At 41.7% G+C, this 27,216-nt stretch overlaps 1 protein-coding gene across 7 annotated transcripts in view; it reads left to right on the top strand.

The window, feature by feature from the left end:
* The window catches only part of HECW2 (HECT, C2 and WW domain containing E3 ubiquitin protein ligase 2), a 246,969-nt gene that overhangs the window by 22,694 nt on the left and 197,059 nt on the right, over positions 1–27,216 (top strand). Inside the window, exon 1 of one of the 7 annotated variants that reach the window (XM_039493850.1) lies at positions 15,598–15,634. The exons of the other annotated variants lie outside the window; for them this stretch is intronic. The gene's annotated coding sequence lies outside the window, so the exon portion shown is untranslated. Of the gene's footprint in view, positions 1–15,597; positions 15,635–27,216 lie in introns of those variants that run through there. 7 annotated transcript variants of the gene reach the window in all.

Raw genomic sequence — 27,216 nt, forward strand, 5'->3', positions numbered from 1 at the left:
CACAGTGCACCACTGACCACTCTGGACAGCAATCTGAACTCGGATGCAGTGGCCAGGTAGACAGGAAAAGCCCCGTGAACTTTTGAATATTTCCTGTTTGCTTAGCGTGGAGCTCAGATCAGCACGTGTGGCGATGCAGTTAAAAATCAAAATAAAGAAAGAGCTCCCGCATGGACCATGCGGATGTGATCGCTGTAAGGGCAGGCAAATCTGTTCTATCAGCGCTCCGTTACAGAAGACAAAATTCAAAATCATTTTTAAAAAATCTCCAGACAGACGCCATAGCAGGGGCTCAGCGCACTGCTGCGTGACAAACGTAATGGAAAGCCCAAGAATCAAATGGACGCTCATGGACTGGAGGACTCAAGCTATCCCACAGTTCCTGCAGTCTCCGAAAAGTATTTGCATTCTTGGCTGAGCTCCAAATGCTTCTAGGGTCAAACACAGTGTCCGCGGTGGGTCAGGGCATAGCTCGGCAATTTACGCACCCCACCCCCAGAAGTGAAAGGGAAAACAATCCTCTCTTGACTCTTTAACATGTCACCCTATCTTTACTGAATGCTGCAGATAGACCCGATGCTGCAGCACTCAACACCAACATCCTTGCTCCCCCCCGCCATGGGTGGCTGGTGGTGCAATACGACTGGTATCCGTCCTCGTCATCAGCCTATTGGCACATGGGGCAGTGCAAAAGGACTGGTAACCATGCAGACTAGCATCCGTTAGGTCGATCAAGGGTGCCTGGCCCTAATTTTTCATGGTAGATGGTACAGTATGGCTGATCATCATCATCATCATCATCATAGCAACAGGGGGCTGAGCTCTGTCAGCCCCCACCCTTCATGTGTAAAAAAAAAAGATTCAATTGCCCCTGGACTAGCAGAGGGATGCTGGGCTCCTCTGCTCCACACTCCTTACTGTCCTGTCTGGACTATCATAGCAGCTGGAGGCTGCCTTCCACTCATTTCTCACTAACAAGTCAGTGTGTCTTATTCCTGCATTCTTTATTACTTCATCACACAAGTGGGGGGACAATGCTACAGTAGCCCAGGAAGGCTGGGGGAAGAATGGAATCAACAGGTGGGGTTGTTGCAGGAGCACCCCCTGTGAATAGCATACAGCTCATAATTTCTGCAGGATCTGACACAGAGCAGCTGTGCTCTCTGATACAGTGGTTCTCTAGTACACTTGCCAATATTCTAGGCAGGACTGATTCTATTTTTAGATACCAAAAAGGAGGGATTGACTTTGGGAGTCATTCCCAATTTTGGCTTTTGCGCCCCTGGCTAAGAGCAGCCAGGGGCACTTATGACAGCAGCAAATGGTGCAAAACGACTGGTAGCCATGCTCATCTTTTTACCAATTTATGGATTGGTAGATGGTACAGTATGGCTGGTAACCATCTCTGCTGTCATGCAAAAGCAAAAGCATGCTGCTGTGTAGCGCTGCTGAATCGCCTCTGTCAGCGGCATCTAGTACACATACGGTGACAGTCACAAAAGGCAAAACAGGCTCCATGATTGCCATGCTATGGCATCTGCCAGGGCAATCCAGGGAAAAAAGGTGCGAAATGCTTGTCTGCCGTTGCTTTCCCAGAGGAAGGAGTGACTGACGACATTTACCCAGAACCACCCGCGACAATGATTTTTGCCCCATCAGGCACTGGGATCTCAACTCGGAAATTCCAAGGGGCGGGGGAGGCTGCGGGAACTATGGGATAGCTACGGAATAGCTACCCACAGTGCAACGCTCCAGAAGTCGATGCTAGCCTCGGACCGTGGACGCACACCACCGATTTAATGTGTTTAGTGTGGCCGCGCGCACTCGATTTTATACAATCTGTTTTACAAAACCGATTTATGCAAATTCGGAATAGTCCCGTAGTGTAGACGTACCCTCAGGCCAAAGGGAAGACCAATAGATTGGACAGGGATGGCTTGAGTCAGCCTGTGACATATTGGTAGTGCTTTGAACTAGTTCTGAGAGAAAGCATTTGCTAACACAGTGAGCCAAATTCTGCTCTCTGATTCACATACATGGCTCCCATGGAATTAATTGTGCATCGTAAGACAGAGTTGGGAGTTTTCCTCTGCAGCATAGGTCACTTGCAGTTTAAACTAGTGTAAATGGTGGATTCTCTGTAACCTGAAGTCTTCAGAATCATGGTTTAAAGACATCAGTAACTTAGCCAGAGGTTAGGAATCTCTTCTTATAGAGTATTTCCCAGAACCCCCCTCTTGCATTTCCCCCTCCCGCCCCCCAATTCTCTGTCTATCAGACGAACAAAAAACTACTCAAGGAGGCTCCACAGCTGCATCATGATGGTTTCATACTTTTTTTTTCTTTCCTGACCTTTTTCTTCCCTGAGATCCGTTGCAGCGTGTCTGCCTTTTCCGATCCAGGATATCCCAATGGCTCAGCATTGAACATCATGAGAGGCAGTTCTACCAAGTTAACGAAAAGTAATGCTGATATGGGTAATGCAAAGGGATCATGATTATGTTCATGTGTGAGAAACCCTGTTGACATTCGCAAAAAAACCAGGAGTACTTGTGGCACCTTAAAGACTAACAAATTTATTTAAGCATGAGCTTTCGTGAGCTACAGCTCACGTCTATTGGTGCACTTTACAAGAGATTTTTACAGAAGCTGGCATTGCCCTCTGGTGACTGGCTTGGGGCTCTGGGCACTGGGCTGGGGAGTGGGGTAGACTAGACTAGGGGCTTCTGCCCTGCAGGGCAGCAGGGCTCCTGGTTTCAGCTATGGGGCACCAGGGCTTGAGGCTTCTGCTCTGTGGGAGGCTTGGGTGTCCAGACTTCAACCACGGTGCCCTGTTAAGGTGACCAGATAGGAAGTGTGAATAATTGGGACAGTGGAGGGTGGGGGTAATAGAAGCCCCAAATATTGGGACTGTCCCTATAAAATTGGGACATATGGTCACCCTAGGCCCTTTGGAACCCCCAGAACTGGCTCATGGCCCCCCAAAGGGCCCCCCGTGTACCCCTGGTTGAGAACTGCTGGTTTACATCATTCAATAGCATCAGGCTGGAGTCCAGGTTTGAAAAATATTTTCTGGAGCTCTGCTCCCGACAGCTCTGGCTAAATTTAAACCCTGATTACAGGAGTGGGAGGGTGAGGTTCTATGGCCTGCGATGTGCAGGAGGTCATGATGGTGCCTTCTGACTTTAAGTGTATGATTCTGAGGTACTATGGTCTGGCACAGTGGTTTTCAGATTATGGGGTGGGTAATATGTCAAGGGAGGCGTGAGCTGTGTACTGCTTTTTTCTTTCTTTTTTTTTTCTTTTAAGAGCTCTTGCTGTAAATCCTGGGTAGTTGGGGCTTGTGCAGAAGGGCCATGCATACCTGAGAGATGGGGATAAAGGGGACAGCCAGAGCCCTGCTGCCCGGGCTCTGACTTTCCTTCTTCTCCCACCCTCAATCCCTCGCCATGAGGCAGCCTGGGCTCAGGCTCTCCTCCCTCCTCCCCCCTCCCCAATACCTCACTGGGAGGCAATAAGATTCTGGCTGTCAGCCCTGGGATGGCAGCAGCAAGGCAGAAGTAAAGGTGGCATTGGGGTGCCAAGTCTGCTGTGAAAAGTGATATTGCCACCCTTCTGTGCTTATGCTGCTGGCGTGGTGCTGCCTTCAGAGGTGGGTGGTGGTATATGTACTGGGGGGAAGGGATAAACGACTACAGACACAAAGCGGCGTGGGGTGGGGGCGCAAGCAAGTACATTTTGAGAACCACGTGGCTAGTGGATAGGGCACTGCACTGGGAGGCCTGGTTTCTATTCTTGGCTCGGTCTTGCTGTGTGACCCTCAGCAAATCATTCCCCTTCCCACTCTTTGTCTTGTCTATGCTGAGTGTAAGCTCTTCAGGTGTGTGTGTGTGTGTGTGCGTGCGCAGGATCCAGCACAAAAGGGCTCTGAACCCTGCTCGGGTGCTGCAGCACCCTGCTTATAATTCAAATAATAAACAGTCTTAGACTATAGGCTCTTTAGGGCTAGGATTATATTTACCGTTCATTATATGTTTGCACAGTACCTGCCACTGTGAGGTCCTTGTCTGTGACTGGGGCTCCTAGGCGCTACTGCAATGAAAATAATACATCATAATAGCAATAAGCACTCTGTCAGAATTTGGCCTGTAGTATGAATTACTGAATGGAAGCCATACATGCAGGTTCTGAAGGCTAAGAGTGACTTATCAGAGCTATGGTGGGTGCATCCAAAGACAGAATTTGGTCCTGAGTTAGTCTCTTGAGCAGAGGCTGGCAGTCAGACAGTAATGTATTACGCTGTCTGAGAGTTAGTTTTCTACTATGATCTTTCTTTAAAACATTGAAGGCTAGATTCTCAGCTGGTATAAATGGGCTGAGTTCAAGCTTATTGGCTAAGAAGTTATCAGTGACTCTTTGTAGTCACAATGAGCTACATGCAGAAATTGTATTCTTGATTTTGAAGATTGTTCTGTTGGTCCATTCAGCTGTCAACCAGCCTTACTAAGAGCCCTGCAGAATTCCCTATTTCTTTGTGCTTTCCTAGCCTTGAAGTTCCTTCTCTTAAATACTTGTAGTGCTGTGTAATGTAAGGCAAAATGCAACTTCAGTGCTGACCCATATTCCTGGTAACTTCTGTTTGATGTGCCAGAATTCATGCTGGTTGTATTCATATTGGACACCATTGGCAAAGCTGTTAATCTGTTAAAGAGACTGAGGTTTAGGTGACAAGGTGTTCTCTAGCTGCAGGAGCTAAGAACCTTTGAATGCTTTAGCGGCCTAGGCAAAAGGAATTTTTAAAAAGGACTCCTTGTTTTTCACATAGACTATGTGGGAAGAATTTTATATACAATGAGATGTTTATAATTTTTAGTATTGTATCATAATTTTCAGAATGTGATATCTCCCCCATAAAGAACATTTTGCCATTCAAGCTTTGAAAGAAAAGTTACAGTTCAGTAAGACAATGAAAATGTATTCTGTTTGCAATAATTTGGGAACATATTCTGCAAATAAAGATTGTTAGTAAAAGATAGCAAGCATTCAGCATTGAAACTAAATTTGTGTCTTATCTCCCCACCCCCAAATCTGTGTTGTAATTCTATTAGTAATGGATTCAAATTCTCTGAGGATGCAGACATAGGTTTCAAGGTGAAACAATTTTGGAAATATAATAGCAAGTTTTGTTGTCCAAACTGGCAAACATAGTCAGTAAAAGGCATGTCAGCATTAAGTTCATACAAAGTCAGCCAATAAATGGCTTCCTCCCCCCCCCCCCCCCAATAAGGGAAGGGATAGCTCAGTGGTTTGAGCATTGGCCTGTTAAACCCAGGGTTGTGAGTTCAATCCTTGAGGGGGCCACTTAGGGATCTGGGGCAAAAATTGGTCCTGCTAGTGAAGGCAGGGGGCTGGACTCAATGACCTTTCGAGGTCCCTTCCAGTTCTAAGAGATTGGTATATCTCCAATTATTACTTTATTACCTAAATCTGATCTTATAAAAATGTAATTACATCAAAATTAATACAAATATATAGAAAAATACAAAGTGGTAATGAAAGTACAGTTACTTTGTAGATCATCCGAGGCAATGTTAGGTTTCAGAGTGGTAGCTGTGTTAGTCTGTATCAGCAAAAAGAACGAGGAGTACTTTTGGCACCTTAGAGACTAACACATTTATTTGGGCATAAGCTTTCATGGCTGATGAAGTGGACTTTAGCCCATGAAAGCTTATGCCCAAATAAATGTGTTAGTCTCTAAGGTGCCACAAGTACTCCTCGTTCTTAATGTTGTGTTAATCATTTTATCAACATTTACCACTTCTGCCTGTGAGTAACTGAAGGTCTGGCTTGCAAAAGTCTCTCTAGTAACTTTCAAAAGGTTGGAAAATTCTCAGTCCATAGTTCAAAATACTGTTGGTTTTTTTTTAAGTTGTAAATTCACAATACAGAGAATTGGAGCAGGAAAGAGGCAAAATGGAGGAGTCTCAGAGGTTTTTTATTTCCCTTGCCATGTGCGTGGAAATTTACTGTTCCAAACCAAACCCACAGTCCCTGTATATGGAAAGTTACTGGCTCAGGATGGAGTCCAGGGTCAGAGGAGCATATCACATGCCCTTACATGTTTTGCTGAATCACAAGGGGGGTGGCCATTGGCTCCTCGCTGTCTGAGGCATCCACAGGGAGACCTACTGTGTGGGATGAGTTTCTTCCATGACTCATTGTGAGAGTGGCGTGCCCTAAATGGGCCATCAACACATGGCTATCTAGCTCTGATGTAAATCTGATTGGAGAGTGTTATCCAGGAGCAAAACACAAGCTGGAGATACCTAGCCAATATTTATAACTTTGGATACAAAGATGATGCATGGATTTAATCAGGATAATCATACTCAATAGATACTCACATGCATCCGACAAAGTGGGTATTCACCCACGAAAGCTCATGCTCCAATACGTTTGTTAATCTATAAGGTGCCACAGGACGCTCTGCTGCTTATACTCAATAGATTGCAACTTTTCTGTTGACACCTTGTACAAAATTTGTTGCAGTTGTAAAACAGTGGTAATATCAATGATATAAATGGTCATCTTTAATCATACAGTATCACAGGTAGGCAGGGGTGAAGAACTCGTAAGGGGCTACCTTCTCCCTGGAAGTGCTTTGAATATATTGATGTTTATTGCATTCCCAAGGCAAAACCTTTGTTTTTCAGAAGTATATTTATGAATTCTAGAAATAAGTCTTGTCCAGAAGGGATGATTTACCTGCATCCAGAGAAGGGTTTCCTATCAGACGGAGGGAAATCTTCCAACCTTCACTTCAATTTGTGTCTAAACTGTAACAGGAGTTCTCTAAGCCTCTGTGAGCCTTCTTCAGTACATTAGTTATTTTATTTATTTATTTAGTACTAAATCCTGCAATTCTTACTACGTTAAGTGAAACTCCCATTGAATTTGATTTGAGGTACATCATTTAATGGGCGTTTTGCCTGAGTAAGGACTGTAAGATTTGATTCTTTAATGTCAACTATTTTTGTTGTATAGTGTCCCAGTTTCTCTAATGCCCATCTCAGAATAATAAATGTTGCCCAGACCAAAAATCTAAAAGAAAAGGTAAGAACCTCCTATGACAATGTATCAGTGGTGAAATATATTTACTTTTTTTTAACATAATATCCCAAATATTAAAACCAAAATTTGGCTTCAGGTATACTGATTTCCCTATATATGTGCAACTCTTCCATTTTACTACAGAAAAATTCAAAATCCAGAAATGAAATAAGACAATTTAGCTGCATTTCAACTAAATTGCCCTTGTTGCTGAGGATAAATCTGTTCCATGCCACTCCCCGCATATGTGTTATTTAAACAGAAAAATATATGAATATGTCCCTGTTCTTCAAAATGTTTCACACTCAGTGCATACAGGTCTTGGAGCACATTCCTACTAATAATTTATTGCCTATTCACTAATGCTAACTTATGAATGATTTACTACTCACAGCAGGGAAGGCTGCATAATTTAAGAACAATGCAGAGTAAGGATTTCTTTCTGCACAGGGCAGTAGGCACCAATGCACAAAACAGATTTAAAGCTAGATGGATCCCTTTTTCTGTGGTCAAGAAATACATTTTTAAAGTATAAATATAAATAGCTGAGAATAAAGGACATTAAAGGTCAAGCATCCCATCCTGAATGTGCCTGATCTCATTTAGTTGAAGAATCAAGAATATTTCAGGTCAGCACTTAGATCAAAGGATACTTGGAAATACAAAAGACCATGATACTGTGACAAATTCAAGATGTTACAGTGATATAGTTCAATCAGTCAACAAAATGATTACACCCCCCCAGTCCTCCTCCCCCCCGCCAAAAAAAAATTATATATACCAAGAAAGCATCTTTGAAGGAAGATGGGATGCATCATTTTTATAAAGGGTTTAAATGCAGCTGGATCTTGCAGTATATGCTAAATGCAATATAAAATGCGGTTATATATTCTGTGGCTTTGTGAAAACAATTTCTTATTTTCTTTAACATTATTAACTACACCAGCAATAGGACTAAAGTGACTCACTGATGGCCTTGTGCTGGAATCTTGCTTTAATTCTTCCAAAATAATGAAGAAAGTGTGTGGGTTTTGTTGCTTGTATTGCTAATGGTTGTGGGAAAGCTGATTTTTATAATGAGGAACTTTATTTTACTGGTAAGCATTCCTGTTTGAAACTCTGTTTAGCTATAGGGAAGAATCACTGGCACTGTACCTTGTAATGTGATTTGAGTGACCAGCATGGATATGGCTGGGCTGTTTTTTACTGCGTTCAACAATTGAGTTTTCGTTTAGATTCTAGGCTCTGCTGTAGAATGTGGTTCAGCGAGCAGTATCCAGCCACACAGGGCTAGAACTGAATTTACGTGCAGCAGAGCGCATGCTGTTTGAAGCTAGGTTTTCAGGCAAATGTGGATGAGGCCATATTTTAGTAGATTGTAGGCAATGTTATAGGTGGGGGGATGTAGTATGCCATGAATGAAGTACAGTAATCAGTATTGCCAGCTCTTGTGGTTTTTATCACGAGTGACGAAATTTCAGAGGCTGCTGGTGCTCTTCTTGCAATTGCCTGAGAAGCTCTAGCCTCCTTGCAGAGTTCCGCAGTCTCCTCTCTGTCAGCCATTTCTCATAGGAGGCGAGATGGAGAAGAGGGAGCAAACAGCCCAGAAGCGAAGCTCAACTCTGCTCTCTTCTGCCTCCCTTCCTCACCTGGTCTGGAAAGGGGCTGAAGGGGATGAAGAGCCGCTGAAGCAGGCCACCCCACCCCCCAGCCAGGGAAGGAGAAGGGGACCCTGCTGCAGCGCACCCCCCTCCCCTCCCCAAGGCCTGGGAGAGGGGGGTGAAGAACCATAGGACAAGCAGAGGTGAGGGTGTGATGGAGCTGAATTGACAGGCTGAGCGGGAGTGGAGGCCAGTGGGGTGAAGTGATGGGGGGGGGGGGGGTTGGAGGACAGGATTAATTGCTAAGCAAGGGACAGGCAGAGGTGGTGAGAGCTCCTGCAGCAGGGGCCAAAATTACCTTACTCGATACATTTGGGATAGTTACTCTCACTCACAGGATGGGCAGAGGAGTTCAAAAATCAAGACAGACCAAAAAACTACAATATAATCTTAAAAAATATAACCAACCCCCCCCCAACTCCTCAATGGTTTGAGGGGTCTGGCTCATGGTGTTTGATGTCTTGAGAGATCAGCAATACTGCTTAATTCAGGGCTTGGAAAAGTTAGCAGACATCTACTAGAAAAGCTAAAGAGTCATGTGAAAGAATGAGGGAGAGGAGTCCACCATTGCAATATCCAGGAATAGCACCCCTGTTAAAACCCCAATCTTTCCCCTCATTCCCAACTGCTAAAGAGGAGTGGTTGCTGGGATGCCTCCCAGGGAGTTGTTCCTTAGCCCAGGTTGTGGACTCCATCACTCATATCAGCCTCAAGCTTAATACACTTTTGATAGCTTCAAAATTATTTGCTTACATTCTTTCTATTCGCTCACACTCCAGTTTCCTGACCATTGGGTACTATATCCTTTCCTCAAGCTTCTGGTTGCTGGAGAAGTGGGAGCTCTCTGATACTCTACTCCCATGTCAGGCATTTCATTTTTCATATTCTCCTTCCTGTGAACAGCTCCAGTACCTGCCAGTGCTGCTGCTTCTGCTGATAGTTTTGGAAGGATCTGATTTTTATTGGTAAATGTCCATTTCCCCACAGACTGACACTCACAAATATTTGTCATTAATAATTGAAATGTACAGGTAGACAAAATAAGAAAAATGCTGTTTGAGAACTAATTCGAGTTTGAGTTAAGTATATTTACTTTGTATATTTTAATGGTTGTAAAGCTTTAACTTTTTGGAAATCAGTGTCTACTGTCATTAAAATTAAATAATTCTGACCTGCCCTGTTGTCTGACATTCCCACATAACTTCCTGCAATGGTGAAAATTTAAATAGAAAATATCAGTGTTTATTTTTCATCTGTCAAAATTATATATAAAAATGGAATTCTGCCAGGCTGACTCCTAGGTTTCCCCACCAGGACCAGAATGAAATTGACATGATTCTTTTCAATTTCACCCTGTCAATAGGGTTCTGAGAAGTATCTGAGATTACCAGAATCCTGTTAATTTCACTCTGCTGCTGTTTGTGACAGCTGTGAGCAGAAGCAGAGGAAGATAGAACTTCATATCTTAAACAGTCCTTTTTTTTTTTTTTTAAGATGAAGCTCATATTCTGCAGAAATTGATGGTTTATAGCCTAACCTCCATCTTTTTATTATTTAGTTAGTACTCCTGAATCGTGTGGATGGGAAAGAGAATATGGGGCTGTTTTTTTTTTTCTTTAAAGATTCATATCACTCTGACTCTGCTCAAGTTTGTGGAAGACCTCTAGTTCCCACTGGGAATGCCGAGAAGTTTATTACACACATTCTCATACTCCCTCCAATACTGGCCTTTACATCGTTTCTAATGCATAGTCTCATCAGTTTAAGTTACATGACACATGTCCATATTCACCAGGAAAATGTCCTGCAAACAACTGGTGAGTGGATTTTCCAAGCCAGTCATTGACCACGCAATGACTGACCAGAAAAAATGGTAACAAGAGAACAAAAATGTCATGGAAATGCTGTTTTCCATTCTCTCATGTATTGTAAGCATGTCAACAAAAATGCTGTGCCTGCTTCTTAAAAACTGCAAAAGGGAAATCATGAAAGCACTGGAAAACTAATTCATTATTGTAGTGTTCCTGTAAAATTTGTTTCATTACTGAGAAAGCACTGAGCCAAAGAGAAACTTCTGATGAACCACAGATGATTTGCTGCATAAAATGCTCATCTACCCTACCAACCATAGAACCGTTAGTGTAATGTGGAATTAAATTACTGTTGATTTCGTCTTGCTTCATAGATTCAACTCTTCTCTTGGACTAGAGGAAGGGAATTCATAAGATTCTCCTATTACTAAAGAATAGAGTGAGACTTCTTAAAGCACAGCTGTAGTAGAACAGAATTAGAAGTGCATTGAAAAGATTTATGTAAAGAGTCTAAAATCATTTCAAGAAAATTATGAATACAATAAAGCAATTCCAGTATGCTAGGAGTTTGTGGAGAGGTTGGTTTGTTTGTGGTGAAGATGAGTTTACTGAATCTACAACATTGTGAGATTATTAAAAATAGAAACAATGAGGATGATAACTTCACTAATACAAATTATTCAAAAGTGTGATCATCCTCCAGGATGCAAATGTGAGTTCTGCAGTTAAGCCAATATAAACTGGTGGTGACAGCTGAAATCCGTTTATGGACTTATTGCTAAATATTTCCAGGAAAAACAGGAAAAAAGACACTTTTCTTGCTGTGATGCTTCTGTCTCTTCTCCTACATGTCAATTTTATGTTACTCTTAGAAATTTTTTTAACTAGAATTAGGTAGCTGGATGTGACTAATGTTTTAGGAGCATGATAAAATAAGGATTGTGAAATATTAGTGTCAAGTATCAGAGGGGTAGACGTGTTAGTCTGGATCTGTAAAAAGCAACAAAGAGTCTTGTGGCACCTTATAGACTAACAGAAGTATTGGAGCATAAACTTTCGTGGGTGACGAAATGGGTATTCACCCATGAAAGCTTATGCTCCAATACGTCTGTTAGTCTATAAGGTGCCACAGGACTCTGTTGCTTTTGAAATATTAATGTCACAGAAGAATGGTTATATTTAAACCTTTTCTCTGGTCCTTGAATTTTTTGGCAAATAAATTGCAAAAACGGGAGGATTTGATTGCAGCGTAAATCAAATTATTCAGTGAAGCATGAAACTGTTAAACAGCTTGATACAATATATTTAGTTTTTCTTCCCACAGCTCTCATGGGCTGGGAATGGCGAACTGTGGCCACAGGGAGCTGCCGGGGGCCGTGCCTGTGGGCGGTCAATGCCTGCAAAATGTCTGGTGGCCCACAATCAGATTACCCTTAGGGGCCACATGTGGCTCTCGGACTGCAGTTTGCCCATCGCTGGTCTACATGGACACTGTCTCAGCCTAACTACATCAACATAAGCCCCTTTCACATCGCAAGCCTCTGAGTGCGACCCCCCCCCCAATAAATTAAACACCCTTTTAAATATATTTAACACCATTATAAATGCTGGAGGCAAGCGGGGTTTGGGGTGGAGGTTGACCGCTCACGACCCCCCATGTAATAACCTTATGACCCCCTGAGGAGTCTTGACCCAGTTTGAGAACCCTGGATTTAGCGGGTCTTCATTAGACCCACTAAGTTGACCCCCAGTGGATCGATCACTGCAGCATCAATCCACAGTAAGTGTAGACATACCCTTACATCGGCAGGAGAAGGCTGTAGTGCAGGGGTCCACAACCTTTCAGAAGTGCTGTGCCGAGTCTTTATTTATTCACTCTAATTTAAGGTTTTGCATGCCAGTAATACATTTTAATGTTTTTAGAAGGTCTCTAGTTATATGTTATAGACTTATAGAAAAACTATTGTTGTATGTAAAGTAAATAAGGCTTTTAAAATGTTTAAGAAGCTTCATTTAAAATTAAATTAAAATGCAGAGCCCCTCCCCTCCCCCGACCGGTGGCCAGGACCTGGGCAGTGTGAGTGCCACTGAAAATCAGCTTGCATGCCGCCTTCGGCACCCGTGCCATAGGTTGCCTACCCCTGCTGTAGTGTATACACTGACATAGGTTGACATAAGACAGCTTATATCTGTGTAGTGTAGACCATGGCTTGGTCTATGGGAATCTCAGTGACTCAATCCCCAAGTGAAGCTGGCCTTTAAAAGTAAATGTGTCGGAGAGAGAATGAGGATGGAGTGTTATAGTTTATACAGTGGCATGGAGTGAAATCCTAGACCTATTCAATTGAGTTGCAAAATTCACATTGACTTTAATGGGGCAAGATTTTATCCTTGGTGTCTTAAATAGAGGATGTTAGAGTACACAGGGCAAATCTATTTTCCTTCCTTTCTTTTTCATAATTAATGTATCTTTTCAGGACTCAGCCTGATCACGAAAGGCAATGTTTCCTATCTCCAGTGATACCTTATTGATGTTGCATGGGGTTAGGTTGTCCCATTCGGCAGAAGCACCTGAGAATTCTTTCAGGACATAACTCTCTTGTGAAAGAATTGGGGCTGGCTCACAATACCGGTGTTATTCCCCAGGATCCAAGTGGGGTACAGGCGATCCACATATAGGCCCTGTGCTTCACCATTGAGTCAGGACTTCCTGCAGCTCTGCATTGACTCCCTGGCAATGCAACTTCATTTGAAGTGTGCTGATGTGGACTCACCCGCTGGCATCTATTTCTGGTACTGTCCTTTAAGGGGGAAATACATGAGTGTACAAAAGAGAAAAAGTCATTTTTTTTTCCTCTCCTTCATCCCTTCTCCATATTCTCAAGGAAAAGTAATTATGAATTCTGCTTTCTGGAGACTTTGAGATGGGAAAGCCTCATTGTTAAGTGTTGTGGTTGTAATTCTGAGGGAGGGGCCGGGGGAAAGTTGCTGGGAAATTGTTTTGTCAATAATTAAAAACAGCAGCAGTACAAAATAATTGGAGTTGGTTGTATAACTTGACCACATGCTTTTCTGCAATCTCTGAGCGTGGCGAAAGGTGGCAAAGTTTTTACTGTTCCAGTGTTGGTGGTGAGAAACCATTCCAGAAACTAGGGTACATCACGTTTAAAACTAGTGGGCTAGATTCTGTCCCAACATATTACCCATTTCAGTCTCAAAAGTCAGTTGCGTTGCCTGGCTCGATGTCAGGGCAGAAATTAACCCAGTATGTCCAGATATATAAAAAATAATCTTTTTCTATAAAATGTTAGTTTTTCTTTCATTTTACTATTTTTTGGCAGAATTTTTTAAAATTCAGTCAAGAATTCTGAGCAAAATTAAATGTATTGGCATACAACTATGTTGAAAGTAAACCGGTTTCATTAGGCTTTTTCATAAGCCTAGAGTTTCAGAAATCTGAGTGCTTTACACATTTTGTTGACAGCTATCCTAGCTAGTGGAATTTTATTTTGAACTTTGGCTTGTGGTGGAGGATTTGAAGGGAAGGTTGTTGGGTTTTTTTCTTTTTTTTCCTTCCTTTTCTTCCCCAGTTACCTGTTTTGACTTGCCCATTATTAGGACAGATAGACCAGTAGTTCTCAAACTTTTGTACTGGTGAGCCCTTTCACATAGCAAGCCTTTGAGTGAAACCACCCCTTATAAATTAAAAACACTTTTTTGTATATTTAACAACATTAGAAATGCTGGATGCAAAGTGGTGTTTGGGGTGGAGGCGGACAGCTCACAACCCCCATGTAATAACCTCGTGACCCCCTGAGTGGTCTACCTCAGGGGCTCTCAACTGGGTGTTGAGACCCATCTGTGAGTACCATAGATATAAATTTGCACTAATCTGCATTTAAAAAAAACAACCAGACTGACGGAAAAGAGAGCACCCCAGAGAAAAGATAGATCTAAGAAAAAGAAAATGTTGCAGAAATCAGGTCTGTTGTTTGTAGCGTACATATGTTGCACTAGGTTGAAAATATACTTCTGCTGTTTAAAACATCATATTTTACCCAGTTAGAAAAACATATTTTAATCTGATATACAGCACTTTTAAATGTTTTGCAAAATCTTTTTTCTTTTTAAAAAAAATCTTCAGTATAGATTGGGGAAATAATTGTACAGAATATTGGGATCAAAAGATAGAATATGAGCTATTTATTATGGAGAGCTGGTAGTCTTTCCATAATTGGGGTGAAGTGCTTAGTCTTCTGTTAACGTTGGCTAACTTTGCCGGCAGTGAACCAGTCCAGTTGATGTTTCATGAATACTTCTATCCGAGGGTTGTTCCTTGTGAGAGAGAACAGTTTGAAAAATCTGAAGTACCGTCAGGGTTTTTTTTTGTTTTTTTTTTTTCTTGAAAGGTCCCATCTCCGAATCATTGACGTATGAAATACTAAATTTTTAATTTTACTTTATTACTCAGTGAAATATGGTGACTTGGATGACTGTTTTTGCAAAGGTTGGGTGATTAAAGTTTTTTTTTTTTTTTAAACAAACTACTAAGAGATCTGTGGGGTCTCAGGAACAGAGTGCAATTTCTGTGAGCTCTGCTGTGCATTTTACCTTTTCAGTAGCCTCTGGTGATTTAGATACATGGAAACACTTCCACATGGAGAGAATGTGAAAAGACTGAGATTATTTACTTTTGAGAGGAGGCAAATCGGCGGGGGGAGGATTAAAAATATACAAAATAATTAATGTGGTATAATGGGTATAGTTATATAATCTGATGTGTTAAGGACCCACAGCATCTTTGATGTAAGAGTAAGAGTTAGGCAAAAATATTGACATTTTATGGCTATGATCCCACCTCCTTATCAAACAAAGGCCAACACGTTAAATACAGTCATATTGTATTCCAGTTTTTAGGGGCAAGAAGGACTGAGGAAAACAGTTGTTGATTGAGAGACTGGTCTAAACATAGTGACTCACTGCTTTATTGTTTACTATAGGGCTGATGGTCTGTTCAAAAGAACCAAAATATTTGACAGCAGTTAAATCCAAGTAAGTAATTTAAAAACAAATTGCGCATTCTGTGCTTCATGTAATAAGATTTGAGGATCATTGATAGAATAACCTCTCTCTCTCTCTCTCTGAAACCATTGTACCTTAACAGCCTGCAAGCTGTTGGGGGGAGGGATATTTTTATACTAGTCGAGAAAATAGAGGCAATAAGGACAGACTCCCTGATCTGTGCTTTATTCAGATATATACCTTGAAAATAATAACATGGGCCTTTGTCTCCTTCTGCTGGTTTAAATGGTCATCTTGATCAATCTGGATAAATGTAATATGGGTGGAGAGTGCTCAATAATATAAATAAGACGTGGTGATAAAAAGCTGTATGAAATAGTCTTAACAAAGAGCCCTCCAAATTATTCTCTGCAGCCCAACTGCCTCCTCTATTCTTTGCATTGTAGGAAAGGACTTATGTTCTAATGTGAATGTTCGTCCCCGAAGTGTTCATTCAGACTTTTTCAGTTGCTGTGTTTACTTTTTTGTTAATTTTATCCAAAAGGGAAACACTTGATCCCACTGTTTTTTTTTTTGTTTTTTTTTAAACAAATGTCTCCTACCAGAACATATTCCTATACTGTAATGGATTCACTGGTTTAAAATGTCATACTTGGAGTGTGCTGTTTTTTGTTCCTTGACAAGCTTCCTTTATTAGGCAATAGGTTATGAATCATCTAATCCTATTAATGGCATGTTTACTTTGAATTTAAAAATTAAAAGTAATTTTGTAATTATGCAGTATTTAGTGAATCATTATAAATATTATGCTTCTCTAAAAATCAAATTTATAAGTCACAAGGTAAATTTATCCATTTGATTCAGTGAATACACACAAAAAGTACAAATTAACAAGCAGCTTGCTAATACAATTATCAGTTTGTTGGGAGTGGGACAACCTGCCTCTTAAATAAAACATGGCTGTGGATAATAGTATTCATGGCAGGATTCTGTTACACAATTGTTTGTCTTTGAGTAAAACTCCAGTGTCCTAGTGATAGGTACGAAAGATGTCAAATTATTGGTAACATCAACTACCGTTAAATATTAACTCTTTTACTACTGTGATGTGCTGTGGCAACAGCACTAGAAATTATTATACCAATTAATCACAATAAAAAGAGAGAGGAATATCAGAAATTAAACTGTGCGTGACTCTCTTCTTGTTCTTTGGAGTGACATTGCCATCTCAGATAAGGCTATGTACCCTCTGAGGCATTGATTAGTATAGCTATAATGACTACTGCTGTGTGGCAGAGGTGAGAAGTGTTATAAGGCTATTTATAATGAAGGTGTTGGGAGGAAAATTTTGATTTAGGTTTCGATTACTGTGATATGAAAAAATGTCATGGGAAAGTAAGGATTCTGTTGGCACATGCTTTGCCAGAGATTCTTGGAGCAAGCAGGAGAGGAGGGAGAGCATGCCCACACTCAGATACTTGTGGACTGCCCGCTTTAAAACTGAAAGCCCATTTTTAGTTCTGATGTTCACATAAAAAGTCCAGAATAAATGGATGAGAGTTTTATGCCCAGGAATCTCATTATGCACATAAAGTTTCTCTCTAGCCAGTCCCCCATCCCCCAAAAATGTGGTTCATAAATCCTGCACCGTATTGAGAGGAAAAGACAAACAAGATTTGATACTAATCATAGATAAAAATATACATACTTTTTATAAAACAGTATTGTCAGACAAAAAGATAAACATTTTCAGTATTGTATTTGCTTTCTGTTTTCATGTTTGAACAGAATAATTGTCTATTATAATAAAATGTAGGGCATATATATATATATATATATATATATAATTGAGTTTTTGTTTGAATATTCAGAAATAATAATGCCTTCTGCTTAAACAGCCTTATAAATGACCATGAATAATGGAAGGTCTTTTATGTGACCCTGAACATTCCATTGTACACCTATTAATAATAGAACAAATTAGGAATGTTTTTAAATGTGCCTAGGGATTAATAATGGAGTTAAAAGGATCATTTGTACTAATAAAAGACCATACAGACTTAGTCTCTCATGCTTGTTGTGAGAATAGTCTAGTGTTAATGGTGGGATACACTATGTTGAAGGTGTAAAATCTTCAAAATGAAAATCAGGGAGATGTCTAAAGAGAAGTCAAAGATAACTGGCTATAGGAAATGCTTTTCATAGTTTTTATGTGGTTCATGATTTAAGAAATGTAAAGGAAAGATGTCTGCTGACTACTTTTGTCGTCATGAGAATGATACTATAGCATTTGAAAGAAATCTGTTTACACCAGAGGGTGACTCGACTAGTGGGGATCCTTATGGCTGTGCAAATGTATTTCATTTTGTATGGGCCTGATCCAAAGCCCATTGAATTCAATGGAAAGATTCCTGTCAACTTCAGAGGGCTTTGGATTCATCCCGGTATGTTCTGTTTCTGCTCATCTGCATACTTCAACTCATTAAAATAATATAGGTTTTAAAATGGAGGTTTAAGAACTTCTGACAAAGTTGGAACTTGCTGGTTGGTTGTTGTCATCTGCTTAGGTAAAATGGCCAATAAATGTACAGGTTAACTGTTTTCTTTATGTTAAGGTTGCCAACTTTCCAATTGCAGAAACTGTCCCCTCTCACTTCATCTCCTACTTCTGTCATTCTCTCCCCCACCCTCGTTCACTCACTAATTTTCACTGGGCAGAGGGTTAGGGAGTGAGGGTTCTGGGTGTGGCAAGAAATGAGAGGTTCTGAGTGTGGGATGGGGCAGGGGCAGGGAGTTGAGCTGTGTGTGTGTGTGGGGGGAGGGTTCTGGGAGGGAGTTTGGGTGTGGGAGGGGGTTCAGGGCTGGGGCGGGGGGTTGGGGTGTGGGAAGGATGTGGGGGTGTGAGCTCCGGGTGGTGCTTACCTCAGACTGCTCCTGGAAGCGGCCAGCATTTTTCTCCAGCTCCTAGGCAGAAGCACAGCCACTGTTGCCCCCGTGTGCAGGTGCCACCCTTGCAGCTCCCATTGGCCACGATTCCTGGCCAATGGAAGCTGTGGAGCCCCCGTGGTCACACCTCCACCTAGGAGCTGGAGGGAAATGCCATCTGTTTTCGGAGCTGCGCAGAGCCAGGGCAGGCAGGGAGTCTGCCTTAGCCCCTCTGCTGCCAACCGGATTTTTAATGGCCTGGTCAGCCCTGTGGACCAGAGCCGCCAGGATCCCTTTTCGACTGGGCGTAGCCATCGAAAACCGGATGCCTGGCAACCCTACCTCATGTTTATGTACAAATTCTATTTTTAGAAGCATTAAGGCACTCCAAGCAGTGTGTCTGTTGGAAATTTCAGTTCTAAGATTATTAAAGTCACTTGACCTTTGTTATGCTGCCATATGACACCATCTGTGGCAATCTATAATCACCCAGAAATTATTTTCTGCAGAGCCGCCCAGAGTATTCAGTGGGCCTGGGGTCTTCAGCGGCAGGGGTCCTTCGGCGGTGGGGACTCCTTCCGCTCCAGGACCCGCCGCCGAATTGCTGCCGAAGACGCAGAGTGGAAGAAGCCCTCACCGCCGAAGCTGCTTCCGCTCCGGGTCTTTGGCAGCGGGTCCTTCACTCGCTCTGGGTGTGTTCGGTGGCACTGAAGGACCTGTCGCTGAAGACTCTCATGGGGGCCCCTGAAAACTCTCAGAGGGGCCCCTGCGGGGCCTGGGGCAAATTCCCCCACTCCCTTCCACTCCCCCCCGCCGGCGGCCCTGATTTTCTGTCATGTTATACATTGTTTAATTAAATCACACCAATAGTCTATGTATAGGTAACAGAATGTGATACACTGAGGGTTTAAAAGAATTACAAGTATTTATATAATTTTTAAAAAATCCTCACACATTTCTTAGCCTATCTGTGTCTGGATGTGGGTTAAAATGTACTTGCGACCAACTGATGCAGATGGTATGTTTTGCTTGGGTAACATATTCTGTTGGGCAGGTCCGTTAGCTTTTCTTAGGATATATTTCTGTTGCATGGAAACCAGGGCTTTGTTGCCATCAGATTTGACGCCCTCTGCTGTCTCTAGTCTCTGTTGTTTGAGCTAGTTAGCTATATGAAAATTGAAATAGAGAACTGCACATGCAAGTCTGCTTGCTTTCTCTGGAATGCTGGTAACATAATAATTAATTTGTATGGTATAGTTCACTAAACCTGCCGAAGGTTCTCTGATGGATCTATGTAACTGAAGAGGTCTTAAAACGAATGATCTAAATAGTCAGCATACCTTATGCTGCTATATTTCTGTAGCAGGCCTGAATTGTCATTCATCTTACTCTTAGTGCTAATAGTAAGGATAGCTAATTGCTATTTGAGTTTGTGTCTATGCACTATGTTGTGGAAGGGTTCCTGGATAATTCAAGATTGTAGTAAACTGCAGAATCAGACCTCTCTTTCCATCTTGCTATTGTTTAAATGTTTCTTAAATTTGTGATAAACAGTAACATATTAAACCCTTGAAAAATATTGGACTAAATTAAAACCCTGGCTCTGACCATCCCTGTGCTTAGAAGGCATATTCTGAACTAATCTTACAGGTTATTTCCACAATTTTACTGCTTTGTCCAGTGACTAGTATTCTTAGAGTTCCACCTCCTCTCTAAGTATGTGATGTTGGCAGCTCTGTTTGTTTGTTTGTATTGTCATGCAAGATTTCTGCATACATGATGATCATAGAACTTAAGATCAGAAGGGACCATTATGATCATCTAGTCTGATGTGGAGCAGGATTGTTAATAAAGTGCCAGCAAGACAGTATGCTACATATTATTAGGCTGTCAGGATTTAAGAAAGACAAACAAAACCTAAGCCTGTTACTAAGGGACCTAGTGAAGGGATGTTTTTCCAAATCTAATGTTTTTTTTGTTGCAGGACTTCTGTAATTATATAATGGGAATTGGGTAATTTAGGGTAATTTGGCTGTAATCATAGGGTCACTTTGATTATTAGATAAAGGATAAAAATAATCAGTGACCCTGTTATTACAGTCAAGTTACTCTAAATTACCCAATTCCCATATAGTGCTGGACATATCATAGTGCAAGATAATCTAAGAGAAAAGGAGAGTTTGCTTTGTGTCAAGGAGACCATATTAAAGGTACAACAGAAAACTATCCTGATGCAAAGGAAAGAGAGGAACAATACTAAGAGGCCAACATGGCTCCATCAGGAGCTCTTTAATGACCTGAAAATCAATAAGGAATCCTACAAAAAGTGGAAACGTGGACAAATTGCAAAGGAGAAGTGCAAAAAATATAGCGCCGAGTGTATGGGGACAAGATCAGAAAGGCTAAGGCATAAAAAGAGTTACACCTAGCCAGGGACACACAAGGCAATAAAATGGGCTCTAGAAATGCATTAGGAGCAAGAGAAAGATGTAGGAAGGTGTAGGTCCTCTACTTAGTGGGGAAGGAGATCTAATAACTGATGACATCAAGAAGACTGAGGCGTTTAATGCCTATTTTGCTTTAGTTTTCAATAATGGTGACCAGCTACTCAACACAGTTAATACTAACAAAAAAGAACAGGGAACATACGTCAGAATAGGGAAAGAACAGGTTAAAATATTATATTTAGATATATTCAAATCAGCAGGGCCTGATGAAATTCATCTAGGGTACTTAGGGAACTAGATTGCTTTATCTTGAAATTGGTAGCAGTTATCTTTGAGAACTCATGGAGGACTGGGTGAGGTCCCAGAGGACTGGAAAAGGACATAGTACCTGCCCTTAAAAAGGGGAACAAAGAGGACCTGGGGAATTATAGCTCAGTCAGCCTAATTTTGATATCTGGAAAGATACTGGAACAAATTATTAAACAATCAGTTTGTAAGCACCTGGAAGATAACATTATAAGAGTAGCCAGAATGGATTTATCAAGAACAAATCATAACAAACCAACCAAATTTCCTTCTTTGCCAGGGTTACTGGCCTACTGAACATGGGGGAAGCAGTAGACGTGATGTATCTAGATTTTAGTAAGCCTTTTAACACAGTGCCACATGACGTTCTCATAAGGATCTTAGGGAAATGTGGTCTAGATTAAATTACTATAAGGGGGATTCAAAACTGGTTGAATGATGGCACTCAGAGTAGATATCAATGGTTCGCTGTCAAACTGGGACGGCGTATCTAGTGGGGTCCCGCACTTGTCAGTCCCGGGTCTGACACTGTTCAATATTTTCATTATTGACTTGGATAATGGAGTGGAGAGTGTGCTTATAAAATTTACAGGTGACACCAAGCTGCACTTTGCAAGTGCTTTGGAGGACAGGATTAGAATTCAAAACGACCTTGATGAGTTGGTCTGAATTCAACAAAATGAAATTCTATAAAGTAGTTTACTTAGGAAGGAGAAATCAAATGCACAACTACAAAATGGGGAATAACTGGTTAGGCAGTTGTACTGCTGAAAACCCCCTCCCCAACTTACACTTTTTATATTGTGTGAAAATATTAATATTTTTAAACTTGGTTTAATCAAGTTGAAGATTCACAGGCAGATAATTTATGGAGAATTTTAACGTTTCCCCAGTTATTTGTACAAATGTGTTTGTGTTGTGGTTAAAGTTAATATTATTCATAAAATCTGAAATGGTGAGTGCCTTCTAACTGACCCTCTGGCAAAGGGACAATTATGATTTTTCAGATATTCTTGACCGCATTATTCATGTGGTTTAATTAGTTTACTTAAGACTTGGTGTATTAGATGTTTCACAGACAAATATGAAGATACAGTTCCTACCAGTCTGAATATACAGTCTAAAAAGACATTGTACCATTGTACAGATGAAGATTGGGATTGGGATCTAGTACAGAAAGCTAACTGAGTGGTGAAGTGCAGCATGAGTCATGTCAGTTCTAAGAAATTGGATTAGAATTTTGGGGGAAGGGAAGTTTAGTAATGTTTTGTTGGTTAACACATTATTGAGGGAGCACTGGGGTTTATAGGCCGGTTGTAAGAAATGTACTTAAAAAAAATATTTGAAGGAAAAAGTGAATGCGTATTGGACCAGATCATGGAAAGAATTCTAGCTTGAGATGGCCGTGTGGGAAAACTTCTTGGAAGTTCAGGCTGGAGAAGAACAAGAAGAGGATGGTAAACAGACGTATGGCTTGAATACAGTGTAGGGGTTGAACAGCATTGCTGCTTAATGATTAAACATTCATGTTGTTGTTTTTGTTTGTATTATTGTAGCATGTAGGAGCTTTGATTTCCCCTCCCCCACCCATGTGCTAATGAAAGCATCCCAAAGAAAGCAACAACACGAAAAGTAGGCTTTAGTTACCACGTTTTAGTTTTTTGTTGTTTCTATTTTTGCACCAAGACTGTAAACTTATTTTTTCTTGAATATTGTATTATGTTTACATGTGATATTTAGGCACTGTTTTGGCAGTGCAAAACTCTTTGATCATCTCTGCTGCCTGTCCATATTGAGAGGGTCTAAAAATGGGGACACCATTGTTGGATGAAAGTGCTCTAGCGACAAGCTGGAATACAGGCATTTGTGGAAAATGAATATTGGGATCGAATTACAGTGGCTTTCAAAGGATTCTCTTTCTATTGCCTCAGGGTTGACCCTAGTTCTGTAGAAGCATGTGACCTTCAATTCAGCAGAACTGGTGAGGGGTTGATCTGTATGAGGGTTGAATGCAGGCCAATAGGAAATAGCTCAGGGCTCTGTAACCTCCATCATGGCTATAGGCACATTGTGTTTTGGTGAAAGCATGGGGCTGGGAGAAATGCAGATCTGCATCTACAAACATCTGCATAGGAAGGAACAATTATCATAGCAGTTTATGCAGCCAATGTTTGCAAGGCAGTTCCACTGTTGGTATGTGGTTGGCAGTTGTGGAGTTGAAGATTGTGCGTGCCCCAAATCCCCTGGAGCTCCCCCTCCCCTTGTGTAAAGAAGATTTGGGGACACATGCAGCAGCATTAAAATGCACAGCTCTGGCCCAAGTAGCAATGGGTCAGCTATTAAAAAAGATTTCTTTGCAAAGTGATAATGAATGTGAACTGCACAGCTAGAAAAATTCGCTGATGGACATCTGTTTTTAGTCCTACTTACTAGTAACTTCAGAAATATTTAATAAGCATAAATTCATAATTGACCATCTTTGCATGTCACCTTCTTCGGTTTGTTATGGCTATTCATTAACTCTTGTTGTTCATTTGTATTCTAAATCGTAGCCTTACTCCTAACAAGAAGCCTGTTGCAGGTCTCCTAAGACACAGCTGACACAGTAGCCCTGCTTCATTTCTACCACAGTTGTCATGCATAGAGCATCTTGGATACAGCAGTCTGGGTCTCCAAAGGGAGCGCCAAAATACCATCGAAGACCTTCCTTTTAATGGGCTTACACTTTTCTCTGAGTCCTCTGACAAATCTCTTCATACCTGGAAAAATTCCAGGGCCACTGCCAGGTCCCTTGGAATATGCATCCTTGCAAACAAACAAAAATTAAGCAGGTCACAAATGGCATAGAGAGCTCATTTGGTCCAGTTCTCTACTTACCCTAGGCCTTCTGAGCCACCTAACAAGAGACCAAGATTCCAAAAGAAAAGTCCACCTACCATGACTGGTACAGCCGTCACCTTTGTCCAAGCATCAATTTTGATGGGTTGGTTGAAGATGCAGAACATCCCCACCTCCAAAAATCTTCAGCTTTGTCGTCCCACCCACATCCCTCACTTTGGAGACTGTCTCCCCATTTCTGACCTACCTGGGAGCAGATTACATCCGACAATGGGTTTTGGAGGACGTAATATCAAGTTCCATTCATTTCACCTCCATCCTTGCTACCCTACCACCCCTTCACTGTCCCCTTTCAGGGACCCATCTCATGATCATTTGGTGAGACTGGAAGTCATTTTTCTTCTATGCATAGGGGCTGTAGAAGCGGTTCCATTCCAGCACTGGGGAAGGGATTCTATTCCAAATATTTTCTGGTCCCCAAAAGGAATGGGGATGGAGACAGACATTAGATCTCAGACTCCTAAACACCTTTGTGAGATTGCAGAAACTGAGGATGGAGACTCTCTCAGTTGTGATTCCATTGTTACATTCTGAGGGTTAGTTTGAGGCCTTCCACCTTCAGAGGACACATTTTCATGTTGCAGTTCACCCCTCTCACAAGAGGTTTCTTTGTTTGTTTGACAGTCAGTAAGCATCACTTCCAGTATCAAGTGCTTTTTGAGAATATACTTGGGGGCAGATGAGAAGCCAAAGATCATGCAAGTAGTAGCCACTCACTTATGTCGACTTTTTGTCTACCTCTACATTTATAGCATTATTGACGCATGTTTTAGTTGCTGAAATTTGCATAGCTGCAACCGGGTCCTCAGTACATACTTTCTCCAAATATTATTATGCTTTGGTTCATGCTTTCAGGTCAGATGTTGTGGCTGGCAATGCAGTTTTGTCTTCAGTGTTCCAACTGACTCTGAAACCGCCTTCTTCTTTTGAGGATGCTGCTCTGGAGTCACCTGAAGTGGAGCATCTATACGCGCACTGCTCGAAGAAGGAGAATTTACTCCTCTGGTGCTGTAACTGGAGTTCTTTGAGATGTATATTCCCTGGGTCCTCCGCTACCCACCCTCCTGCCCCTCGGTCTGTCTGGGCTTTGTGATAGAGAAGGCGCTAAGGGCAGTTCACCCATGCAGCTTTATATATCCTCATTATGGGGCAGGATGTCTGGAGCATATCTGACGACTGAAAAGGCATTTTTCTACCAAAAATCTTAGATCTAAGCTGCAGTAGAGCACATGGGCACCTTAAGTGGAGCACCCATTTTGAAGGACTCTGGTTACTGCACAAGTTGAAAACCTCTCCTCCTTTACTTTCAATATAGTGGACTAATAAGACATGCTAATTGCCAATTAGTTTTTGTAAATATCCCTTGTGGGGATAGTCAGGAGGAATAAAAAGCCTGTTGAGCAACACCCCCAGGCCTATTTAATTTGTTCCTTTTAACTCTTCACATGTGGGACCACAGCAGATATTAATACAGGTATGGGGTTGGTTTCTTGATGGATGCAGTGTATCTGCAGGATGAATCAGTAATACTTGCAATATATAAGGCTACTATTTACTCACAGAGGTCACGGAATCGTGACTTCAGCCCTAGTGGCTGGGAGCTGCAGGGTCCCGCAGCGGCAGGGAGCTGTGAGATACCCTCGCTGCCTAAGACAGCGTGTCCCCAAGCTCGCAGCCATTGTTAGCCAAAAGGGCCTGCCTCCCGTTACCTACCGGAGCCACGGAGACAGGGAAGACAACAGACAACACACCACCCTTCACAAGAGAGCTTGCTGAGCTGAGTCGAGAGGCTGAGTCTGCCAGAGAGAGAGAAAGAGACACATGGCCAGATGCAGATTTTATTTAATAAACAAACAAACAAACAACTTAGCCTACGTTGTTTGCGTCATTTTTTGACCTACCTGTGCATGCCTGTGCATCTGTTAGGGGATATGGGATACATATATATATATATCATTTTGTGGGGCTACAGAGACACACTGTTGAGGATACATTTTGAAGGGTGAAGGACACACACATACACACCCTTTGTACCTTTTACTTAGATACTTGCATACATGTGAATGCAGCTGCAGTGCAGTTGGGGAGCCAGCATATATATGGAGCCAAACAAAACAAAACTGATAAGAAAATAGCTGACTTAGGTAGATACACCTTCAGTCTAATCAATGAGTTCTGTAAGCTTTCCAACACAGTTTGGACAAGCATAACATAACTTTGGTTTACTCAGGCCTAATACGGAAAGGCTTCATTAGCACTATGATTTTCCAACACCATCACCGATGGCAGGGGGACCCCCCGTGGCTCCCCCGCAGCTCCTTGGCCGACGGTGTTGGTTGCAGGGAGATTTCAGCAGCTCCATGCACCGTGGTGGGCAGAGGGACCCCAGCAACTCCCTACTGCCGCGGGGGGAGGGGTGTGTGTGCCTGGAGCCTCCAGCCACCTGGCATCTGCCCAGCCCCTTCCCATTTTATCATGGATATTTTTAGTAAAACTCAGGGACAGGTCATGGGCTTCCATGAATTTTTTTCATTGCCTGTGTCCTGTCTGTGACTTTTATTAAAAATATCCATAAAAAAATCTTAGCCTTAGCAGTATAAGGCTTATTTGTAGTATGGATTTCATATATTTGTATGGGCATCATTGGTTTTTGGACTCATGGTTATTGCAACAAGTAAACAAGTTGGAAAAAAATAGTGTTCTTTCTATCTAAAGTCTTTCTGCTATAGAAATCTTGTCACTTTTAATGAACTCTTCAGACCAATGTGATTTTCAGCTTGATGGTGTCCCTTTTGAAACAGAAATTAAATAAATAATATAGGGAAAGTAAGCCAGAGTCTACACCTGTGGAAAGGACAAATGAATCCTGCACATCCTGATAATGTGGAAATCACCAACTATCAGAAACCCACTAACCCTACTTGAATATATTCCATGCTTGTTTGACCATGCACTGGTATCAAACATAATTTTCAGTGGATGAGGTCCATTGGAATGCATACTTTATGGAAGACCACGTGGCCAGAGTTTTCCCAA

This window comes from Mauremys reevesii, linkage group 11 (assembly GCF_016161935.1).
Source record: "Mauremys reevesii isolate NIE-2019 linkage group 11, ASM1616193v1, whole genome shotgun sequence".
NCBI classification, from domain to species: Eukaryota; Metazoa; Chordata; order Testudines; family Geoemydidae; genus Mauremys; species Mauremys reevesii.